This window comes from Pteropus medius, unplaced genomic scaffold (assembly GCF_902729225.1).
Source record: "Pteropus medius unplaced genomic scaffold, Ma_sr-lr_union100, whole genome shotgun sequence".
Taxonomy (NCBI): domain Eukaryota; kingdom Metazoa; phylum Chordata; class Mammalia; order Chiroptera; family Pteropodidae; genus Pteropus; species Pteropus medius.
In genome coordinates, this window is record NW_024354502.1 from 14,468,629 (window position 1) to 14,479,360 (window position 10,732).

Below are 10,732 nucleotides of genomic sequence, written 5' to 3' on the forward strand. Positions count from 1 at the left end.
TTCTTTCACTGATATCTCATTGTCTGACAATTGGAGCTTTATAATAAGTCTTGAATTCAGGTAATGTCAGTCTTCCAAGTTTGTTCTTCAATTCAAGGTTGTATTGGCTATTTTGAGTCTTTTGCCTTTTTATATAAACTTTAGAATCAGTTTGTCAGTATCAACCAAATAACTTGCTATAATTTTGGTTGGAATTGCATTGAATCTATAGATCATGTTGGGAAGAACTGACATCTTGACAATATTGAGTCTTTCTATTTTTAAACACGAAATCTCTCTCTTTTTATTTCATTACTCTTTAGTTTCTGTCATCAGTTTTGTAGTTTTCTTCCTATAGATATTGTACATATTTTGGTAGATTTACACTTAAGAATTTCATTTTTGGGGTTCTATGTAAATGTTATTGTATTTGTAATTTCACATTTCATTTGTTCATTGCTAGTATGTAGGAAAGTGATTGACTTTTACATATTAATCTGATATCCTGAAACCTTGCTATACTTGCTTATTAATTCTAGGAAAAATTTTGTTAGTTCTTTTGGATTTTCTACATAAACAATCATGGTATCTGTGAACAAAGACAGTTTTATTTCTTCCTTCCCCATGAATATGCATTTTATTGTCTTATTTCATTAGGTAGAACTTCTAGCGTGATATTAGGAGTGGCGAGAGGGAACATCTTTACCTTATGCCTGATCTTAGTGGGAAAGCTTCTAGTTTTCGTAATTAAGTATGATGGTAACTGTAGGGTTTTTGTTGTTGTTGTTGTTGTTTTGTCTTGTTTTGTTTTGTTTTGTTTTGTTTTTTGTAGATAATCTCTCTCAAGCAAGTAGCTCTCTATTTTTAGTTTACTGAGAGATTTTATCATGAATGGGTGCTGGATTTTGTCAAGTTCTTTTTTGTTTTTCATTTGTTAACATGATCATGTGATTTTTCTTCTTTAGCTTGTTGATGTGATAGATTACATGAATTGATTTTTTGAACATTGAACCAGGCTTTTATACCTGAATAAATTCCATTTGGTCATGTATTATAATTCTTTTTTATACAAAGATAGATTTGATTTGTTAATACTTCATTGAGGATTTTTGCATTTACGCCTGTGAGAGATATTGGTCTGTTTTCTTTCCTTATGATGTCCTTATCTGGTTTTGGTATTAGGGTAATACTGGCCTCATAAATGGGTTAAGAATTATTCCCTCCGTATATATCTTCTGAAAAAGAATTGGTATAATTATTTCCTTAAATATTTGATATAATTCACCAGTGAACTCATCTGGGCTTGGTGCTTTCTGTTTTAGAAATTTATTAACTATTAATTCAAGTTCTTTAATAGATATAGGCCTATTCAAATTTTTCATTTCTTCTTGTGTGAATTTTGGCAGATTGTGTCTTTCAGGGAATTGGCAATTTCATCAACGTTATCAAACTTGTGGACATAGAGTTGTTCACAGTATTCCTTTACTATCCTTCTAATGTCCATGGGATCTGCACTGATGTCTCCTCTTTCATTTCTTATATTAGTAATTTATGTCTCTTCTCTCTCTTTTGCTGCGTTAGCTACAGGCTTATGATTTTTATTGATCTTTTCAAAGATCCAGCTTTTGATTTTGTTGATTTCCTCTATTTCTTGTTTTTAATTGCATTAATTTCTGTTCTATTTATTATTTTTTCTTCTACTTACTTTTGATTTAATTTGCTCTTCTTTTCTAGTTTCTTAAGATAATTGACTTTAGATCTTTTTTCTTTTCTAATATATGCATGCGATGCTCTAAATTTCTAAGCACTTCTTTTGCTGTATCTCACAAATTATCATGTCATGTTTTCATTTTAATTTAGTTTGAATATTTTCAATTTGCCTTGAGAGTTCTCTGACACATGCCATTTAGAAGTGTGTTGATTAATATCTATGTATTTAAGGGTTTTCCAGTTATCTTTCTGTTATTGATTTTTAACTTATTTCCACTGTAGTCTGAAAGCTAGCATTATATGATTTTTGTTCTTTTAAATTTGTTAAGATTTGCTTCATGGATGGGAATGTGATCTATCTTGGTGAATGTTCTATGTGAGCTTGAGAAGAAAGTGTATTCCTGCTGTTGTTGGGTGAAATAGTCTATAAATGCCCATTATATCCAGTTGATTGATATTGTTGAGTTCAACTATATCCTTACTGGCTTTCTGTCTGTTGGATCTGTCCATTTCTGATAAAGTGGTATTAAAGTCTCCAACTATAATAGCAGATTTATCTATTTCTCTTTGCAGTTCTATCAGTTTTTGCCTCATATATTTTTCACTCTGTTGTTAAGAGCACATGTTAAGGATTGCTATGTCTTCTTGGAGAACTGACTCTTTTATTATTATGTAATGCCCTTCTTTATCCCTGATAACTTTCCTTGCTTTGAAGTCTGCTCTATCTGAAATTAATGTAGATACTCCTGCTTTATTTTGATTAGTGTTAGCATGATACATCTTTCTCTATCCATTACTTTTAATCCATATGTGTCTTTATATTTAAAGTGGGTTTCTTGTAGACAACATATAGTTTGGTCTTATTTTTTGATCCACTCTGACAATCTATGTCTTTTAATTGGTGCATTTAGACTAGTGACATTCAAATTGATTAGTGATATAGTTGGATTATTATCTATCATATTTGTTACTACTTTCTATTTGTAGATCTTTTTTCTTCCTCTTTTTGCCTTCTACTCTTTTTCTGCCCTTTATCTGGAGGGAAGATTAATCAAGCGTTTCATATGATTCCTTTTCCTTTCTTAGAACATCAGTTATACTTAAAAAAATATTTTTTAGTGGTTGTCCTAGAGTTTGCAATATACACTTACGAATAATCCAAGTCCATTTTAAATAATACTATATAGTTTTACAGGTAGTGCAAGTACCTAATAATAAAAAATAATTCTTATTTCTCCCTTCTACCCTGTATCAGCATTGTCATTTATTTCACTTATATATGAAAATATATGTAGGTCTGAGTTTCTGACCCATATTACTTTCTTTCTCTCTAAAAAACTTTTCAACATTTTTGCAAAGCATGTATATTGGCAACCAATTCACTCATTTATTTTTAGGAAGTCTTTATTTTTTCTTCTCTTTGAAGGATAATCTCATAGGGCACAGAATTCTAGGTTGGTGGTTTTCTTCTCTCAACATTTATATCTCTTTAAATATTTCATTTTACTCTTTTCTTGCTTGGTTTCTGAGAAGTCAGATGTAATTCTTATCTTTGCTTCTCTATAAAGAAGGTATTTTTTTTTTACCTCTCTGGCTTATTTTATGACTTTTTCTTTATCTTTGATTCTCTGCAGTTTGAATATAATATGTCTAGTTGTAGTTTATTTGGACATTTTCCTGCTTGGTGTTCTCTGAGCTTCTTGAATCTGTGGTTTGGTGTTTGACATTAATTTGGAGGAAATTCTTAGTCATTATTCTTTCAATTTTTTTCTTCTGTTTCTTTCTCTTTTTCTTCTCTTTCTGGTATTCTTATTATGCACATGTTATACCTTTTGTAGTTGTTCCACAGTTCTTGGATATACTGTTCTTTTTTAAAAAAAAAATTTAGTTTTTATTCTCTTTGCTCTTCAGTTTTGAAGATTTTTATTGTGATACTCTCAAGCTCAGAGAGTCTTTCCTCAGTTGCATCCTTTCTAATATGTCCATCAAAGGCATTCTTCATTTCTGTTGCAGTTTTGATCTCCAGCATTTCTCTTTGGTTCTTTCTTAGGATTTCCATCTCTCTTCTCACAATGGTCATCTATTCTTGCATGTTGCCTACTTTATCCAATAGAGCCCTTAGCATATTAGTCATAGTTGTTTTATATTCCCAGTCCAATAATTCTAACATCCCTGCCATATCTGGTTCTGTTTGCTGTGTATTTTTTGCTTTTTAGTATGCCTTGTAATTTTTTCTTCATAGCCAGACATGATATACTGGGTAAAAGGGACTGCTCTAAGTAGGCCTTTAGTAATGTGGGAGTAAGGTGTTTGGGAAGAGAGAAGTTCTACAGAGGCTGATTAGGTCTCAGTCTTAGTGAGCCCATACTTCTGACTGTGAACTTCGCAAGTGCTTTTCATTCCATTCCCACCCTCTTAGGATGGGAACAGCTGGCTAGAGTTGGGTACTTCCCTTCCCCCAGATCAGTTAGACTCTGATAAAACAGCAGGTTAGGATCTAGTTAAATAGTTTGTCCTGAGGGTAGACCTTGTTAGAAAAAAACAGAATGTTCTGGCATATTTCAAAATGGGTCATTTTGCTCTTCTTCTGCTGGAATCATGAGGGGATTTTTCTCCAATGTTTACTGTGAGGACCTGGTCATATTCTTATAGGTAAAACACACAAAAATGGGGGAGACCCCTTTATAACTGGGTCCCCTTGGAGATTTTTACTCTCAGATCTGTCCATTCTGAGCTTGCAGCAATTTGTCAATTACAGTTCTAGTTTTCCTGCTGAGGCACTGATTCCCACGCAGGTTTCAGCTCATGTGTCCCTGTTCCAGTAAATTGTGATTATCTGTGTTCATTTGTTGATCTCTCTAAACTTTTGGGGGCAACAGATATTGGGGGAAGCAGTTTGCTCTGTGATTTCATTTCTCTTAATGACCTAAGAAGAATTATTGATTTTTTGTTAGTCCAATTTTTCCTTTTTAGAAAGGAGTGTTGACTGCCAAGCTCCTTATATGTGGAGCTAGAAACTTAAAACCAAGTGTTATTTTTCTATTATTTGATTTGTAGTAATGCAGTGTGATGGATAACTAAAGTCAGTAGTTGTGAGGAATGTAATAAATCAAATCTAGTGTGCCTTTCCTAAATGAGTTTTTAAACACATATTGAACTCTCGTATCGGTTTCTGGGAAGTGGTAAATAAAAAATATATAAATATTTAGAACTCTATTATTTTTTTTGATATAATGATAACATTTTTCTATATACTTTATAAAAAATGGTATTGCTTAATTTATCTAGCAACTAGAATATAATTGCATATTATGTAATAGGACATAGAAAATATTAACCACTCTATAAGATGAACTAATATATATTTAGAATAAGTATTTTTCAGTCTGATTTGATAAACTATATTTTAATGACCTTGTTGAATAATGCACGTGAATCTAAAAGAAATCATAAAATCTTTATAAGCGGATGTACTTTCCATTATATCTAGAAAAAACTAAATAGTCTTGAAAAATATTACTCTTAAAAGACTCAGTGTCACCAAGCTATACTGCTTTGGCAAAAAGGTGCTTTTCTCTTACACATATTATGACTATCTGAAAAAAAGTTCATTTTATAAAAGCAATTTTTAGCTTGTAGTGTTTGTTAACAATGCTCTCTTTAGTTTGTTCTCTTCAGATTCGCATTCAGGGAGCGGTACATTCTTTGAAAAAAGTATATATAATTTTGGAACATTCTTTCAAGGGCCAACATAATAATATATTTCTAATGCTACATACTTCAATTTTATCAGAAATATGTGTATGATAAAGGAAGACAGGAAGGCAGGAAGACAGAATGTTGATTAAGTAACAAAGGAGACTTTCCTGCATACACTATTTTAATTATTTTTTCTGGTGCCTTAAATGTTTTTACATCTTAGCATAATGAATGATATAGTTACATTCAGGATGAGTCATGGGGATATCTTTTTTATGTAAAATGGGAGAAGTGATATTCCGAAAGCAGAAATGGGGAAAGAAATCTGTCTGATGATAAGAAAGAGTGCCTTGTAAAAGCTGAAGATCTGAAAATGGATTCCCTTAAAATGATACCCCAATATGAAGACTACATGTTATACCCGTCCTGCTCCAAACCCAGCTGTGTTTCTGCCACAGAAATTTTGTTATCGTGATGCTTTCTCAGTATGTTATTCCCTACTCTATATCCTATTTTGTATATTTTAGCTTCATCTTTGAAAAAGGTAACAAAAGAGTCAGTTCTAGTCATATCTTTCCTCACAGATAATATTCAGGGTCTCCAGAAAAAGTTGTTATTCCTTCTAGCTGTGCAACACCCTGGCCTTTCGAGGGTACCATACATAGTAGCAAATGGGAATTGCAATGTGACCAAATCAGATTGATAAAATAATGACTATAGATTGAGTACATCTTTTTTTAAAAAAACATAAAATATAAGCACATAATAGCCAAATCAGAAAATATAAGATAAATAAATAAAATAAAATAAATAAGATAAATATTGCTACCCAGAAATAACTGCTGTGAATATTTTGAAGTATATCTTTATATCTGCTCCTCTATTTATCTTAATAAGTCTGTCTTTGAAATTATATAATGCTATTTCATTTCAAACTGTTTTGAAATTTGAATTTTAACTTTCCAGCAAATTAAGAATATCTTTCTATATTAATAAATGTATCTCTACAACAAAATCTTTAAAGGCCACAGAATGTTCCACCATATGATTGAATCAAAATTCCAGTGGTCCCCACCCTTTTTGGCACCAGGGACCGGTGCTCCTATGAGAATCTAATGCCTGATGATCTGAGGTGGAGCTGAGGCAGTGATGCTAGTGCTGGGGAGCGGCTGCAAATAACAGATGAAGCTTTGCTGGCCCACTTCGCCTCCTGCTGTGCAGCCCAGTTCCTAACAGGCCACAGACCAGATCCCTGATTTAACCAGTCGATCCAGTATAGTTCATGTTTAATGTATTTTCAATTTTTCACAACTCCAAACACTATGTGATTCTCATCTTTGTTGTTAAATCTCATATTCCCTTTGTTATTTCCTTGGAAATTACTCTTAGAAGAGATAATTCTGTGTTAGTCTTTAAGTCTTTTGTATATAATCTCCAGAAAGATTTTTACCAATTATACACTCCTGCAAACAACATATGAGCACCTCTTTAGAAGATTATATCCTTCACTCGAGAAAAGCTCACATGCCCAGCTTTGATAAGGCATATGTTTTAGAGGTATAAGACTGTATAAATTGCATACTGATTCATGTATGTGTAAATAATCTTTTTCTAGGTGGAAAATTATAGATACTTTCGTTTTTTTCTGCCTTGCTTCGTGGTTCCTGTATTTATAGGCTTTATAAATAGAGCTTTAAATATCTACTGACTTGTGGGAAACCAGTCAAGATAATTATTCTGCCATACATGAAAGCATGTCTTGCTCTCAGAATCCAGAGAGTCTGAAGCTTTAATTAGCTGCCCAAGCTGCAGAGTCCTGAAGTTTGGCTTATTTTCTTGGTTGAAGAAAATTTGCTAACTTGAATGTGAGGATGTAGCAGAGGCAGATTTAGAAAGGCAACCTATTAATCCCATGAAGAGGAAAACCTGTGTTTGTATTCACTATCTAAAAATAATTATGGGTTCACAGCACCAGTATTCTCAGTAAGTCCAATAAAGTTATTGCCTGAAAAAATTCCTAGTAATGACGATAATAGATACAGGATATTGAGAGAGGTTGTGACACTCTTTTCTTAAATAGTCATTGAATGATGAACTCGAATTGTCATTAATATAAAGATTATTTTCTTCCACAGTTACAAGTATGTGAAAGGAGTACGGTGAAACAAACAACATGGATTGGTTAAAAGACTGTCTAATGACAGAATCAGACCAGGGAGGTATATGTGTCATAGAAGAAATGTAACTGGACTTGTAGTTGGACTTGAGTTATTCATTTTTCCTCCTATGTAAGAAATATTGAGTATTTACTACATGCTGGAACTTGGACTAGGTGTTCGGATAGAGTTAGGGAAAAAATGGACATTAAAAAGTAAATATGGTCTACGGCCATGCCACCTTGAACAAGCCCCACCCCATCTGATCTCAGAAGCTAAGTAGAGTTGGGCCTGGTTAGTACTAGGATGAGAGACCACCTAGGAAGACCAGGTGCTGTAGGCATAAAAAATAAAAAATAAGGGATTGTAAGCTGACAAGATCCTTGGAATCTATGAGGTCAATCAAAGGTTGCCTTGCTTAAAAAAATAAAATTGAATAAACAAAAAAATTAAATAAATAGTAAATAAATAGTAAATATATTTTTAGTTCCCATATGCAAAGGGCTTAGAAGTCTTCACTCCCATCATTGCAACAATGACAACAACAAAAAATTGAAAAACCTGAACATTAATGACTTTCCTTGGATTCATCAGAGAAATGAGGTCACAGGGCTAAGTGTTATGCTGAAATCTGGAGAGATGATGAATTTGGAGAATCACAGCTCGGATCTGCTTACCTGAAGCAGAAGTTAAACTGGTATGAAGATTTAAATGCTGATTTTGACAAACTTTAATGCATGAAAATCTAAAAGCAATCATTTAGTTCAGCAGATCTCAGGATTGAATGCAAACTCTAACTGTATTGCAAATATATAAAACAATTTCACTGAAAGCATTGGGGAAAATATGCTGACCTAAGGAGCATTGGAAATGAGTGAAATCTATAAAACCAAAGGCAAAAAGAACTGTACATAAACACTGTACTCTAGCTGATAAAGTTGTTTCCCATGGGGGTATGAGCTAATAATTCTGATACCATTAGACACATGTACTGGAACTGAACAATTACATTAATGAGTGGCAAATGATAGGATCTAGGTTTCTCACTCTTGGAGTAGGAGGTCATAGATAAGCAAGAAGAAGAGACTAGAATCATTCGTGTGCTAATGGATTAGAGTTAGAGACAGCAGTATGAATTAGTATGTAGTTTAATATACATACAGATGGCTATATATGTATATATACGTTATGTGTGTGCACATGCATAGGCTAGTACACAGGCTAGTATATACACTTACATTTTCTTATTCTATCAGTTGAGAGGGCTTTAAAAGTGATGATACCCCAATAGCAATAATCACAGATCTTGGTTTCTAACACAAATTTCTAATAAAAGTACCAGGACTTCTGAAGAAATAGCTGATTCTAGGAGCAGAGAATACATATGATAAGCCTGAAGCATCTGGTAATGCTACAATTAAGAAAGTGCCAGAAACAAAAGAAAAACAACCCCTGTTTACCCACCTAACACACACTGAAAAATCATTGAAGGGTTTTAACCAAGACACTGACATCATGCTTTTTAAAAGATTCCTGGCTGAAGTATAGAGTGTGGATTAAGGAGGACAAGCATGTATGTGGGGTAGAACAGATAAGAGATATGGTCCAGGTGAGAGATAATGGTGGCTTAGCAGATGGCTTAGTAGATGGGGAGCAGGCAAGAAAGCAGATGGATTTAAAATTCCAGCTCTAACACTAACCAGCACTAATTAGCAGTTTGAACATGAGTAGGTCATTGACCTTTCTCACCTCTTACTTTCCTCTCTCATTAAAAATGTGACATTCAGGGTAGAATTGAATTAATATTTATCTCTAGAAAACCATTAACTTTCTACAAATTAGCAATGGTTGAGTGTTGTTTCAAAAAATAACATTATAGTTTATGTCATAAAAACTGAGAAGTAATTTTTCTGCTTAATAAAGCATCATGTTCTGTTTTGATTTTCATATTTTTAAAGAAGTTTTTAGTGCTGAGAATGAAAAACAAGATCTTAAACAGGACCAGTGAGGAAAAGTTAAATGAGTTAAAATTATTTTGCTTACATAAAAAGAAAATTAAGTTATGATTTGATGACTATTTTCCAGTGCAAGAAAAATTATAGAAAAGGACATAGTTAATTTTTTTCTCCTTTTACAAGGGTTTTAATGAGAAGAAATGGCTCAAATTACTAGGAAGGAGTCAGAAAATATTGCTGGCTGTATCTGTGATAAATACTAGCATGGACTGTAGAATTTTCTGGCCTGAAACCTATAAAACTAGTTCAGACAATGATTTTCTACAAGTATTCTGAATTTTCCTTCATAAAGACATGTAGTTGAACCAGAGGACCTCAGGAAATCTCTTTCAACCTTTAGTTTCCACGAGAGAAGGGATTAGTAACTACTGATGATTACTTAGTGACAGCTGCTTCCATTATGTCCCTTAATCCTTATAATAACTCTACCAGTTTGGATTATTTTCCTGCTTTATAGATAACAGACACTTCTTTTCCTTCATTTCTTTCCCCCTACCTTGGAAGGAGCGTGTTTTTGGATGTGAAGAGATTAACAACTGGGTCTTCAAAAGTGCTCGTAAATCTTTTCATGTGCAGCAGTTAAACTGTTTACAGTCACAAACTGAGAGGCTCAGAAATAAAACTTTATTCCTCATTTCTGCTTGGTGGTGAAAAACATCTTTTTTTCTAGGCTGAGGAAACTCAATCATTTTTCACAGAGCTCAGGCTCTGTAGTCTCCGGCCTCCCCTTTCTTTCCCTCACTTCATTGGGTGGCACTTGAGATTAGGGCCTATGTTTCACCATGGGGATTCCACCACCATCCTCTGACATTGCTCACCTGTTCTGATGGGTGCCTTGTCTTAGTGGGTCCTGGGGATCAGCATCTGCTCCTGCTGCATCAGTAGACAGTGTCATTTCCACTACAGGCTTCAGTTTTCTGGGCACCATAATCTATCTGTATTAGCCTTATGTCAACCATGAGCTTTCTTTTGGTCTACTGTTAATTTCTATGCCTCTCTTGGGAACTAAGAACAGTTAGATGCTTTGTCATGTGGCTTTAGATCTGAAGGAGACTTAGGGAAAGGTATCAGGCCCACTTTTTCTCTCTACCAGTCCTGCACGCATTGTTCTTTCATCCTGTGGTATGGTTTGGATGAGGGGCTTCTCTCAGAGGTTTGCAGTCTCTTTGGGTT

General features: G+C 33.7%; 1 pseudogene; it reads left to right on the plus strand.

Moving 5' to 3' along the window:
* Positions 1-7,768: 7,768 nt before the first annotated feature.
* LOC120595837 (uncharacterized) lies at positions 7,769-7,887 on the plus strand (annotated as a pseudogene).
* The last annotated feature ends 2,845 nt before the right edge of the window (positions 7,888-10,732 follow it).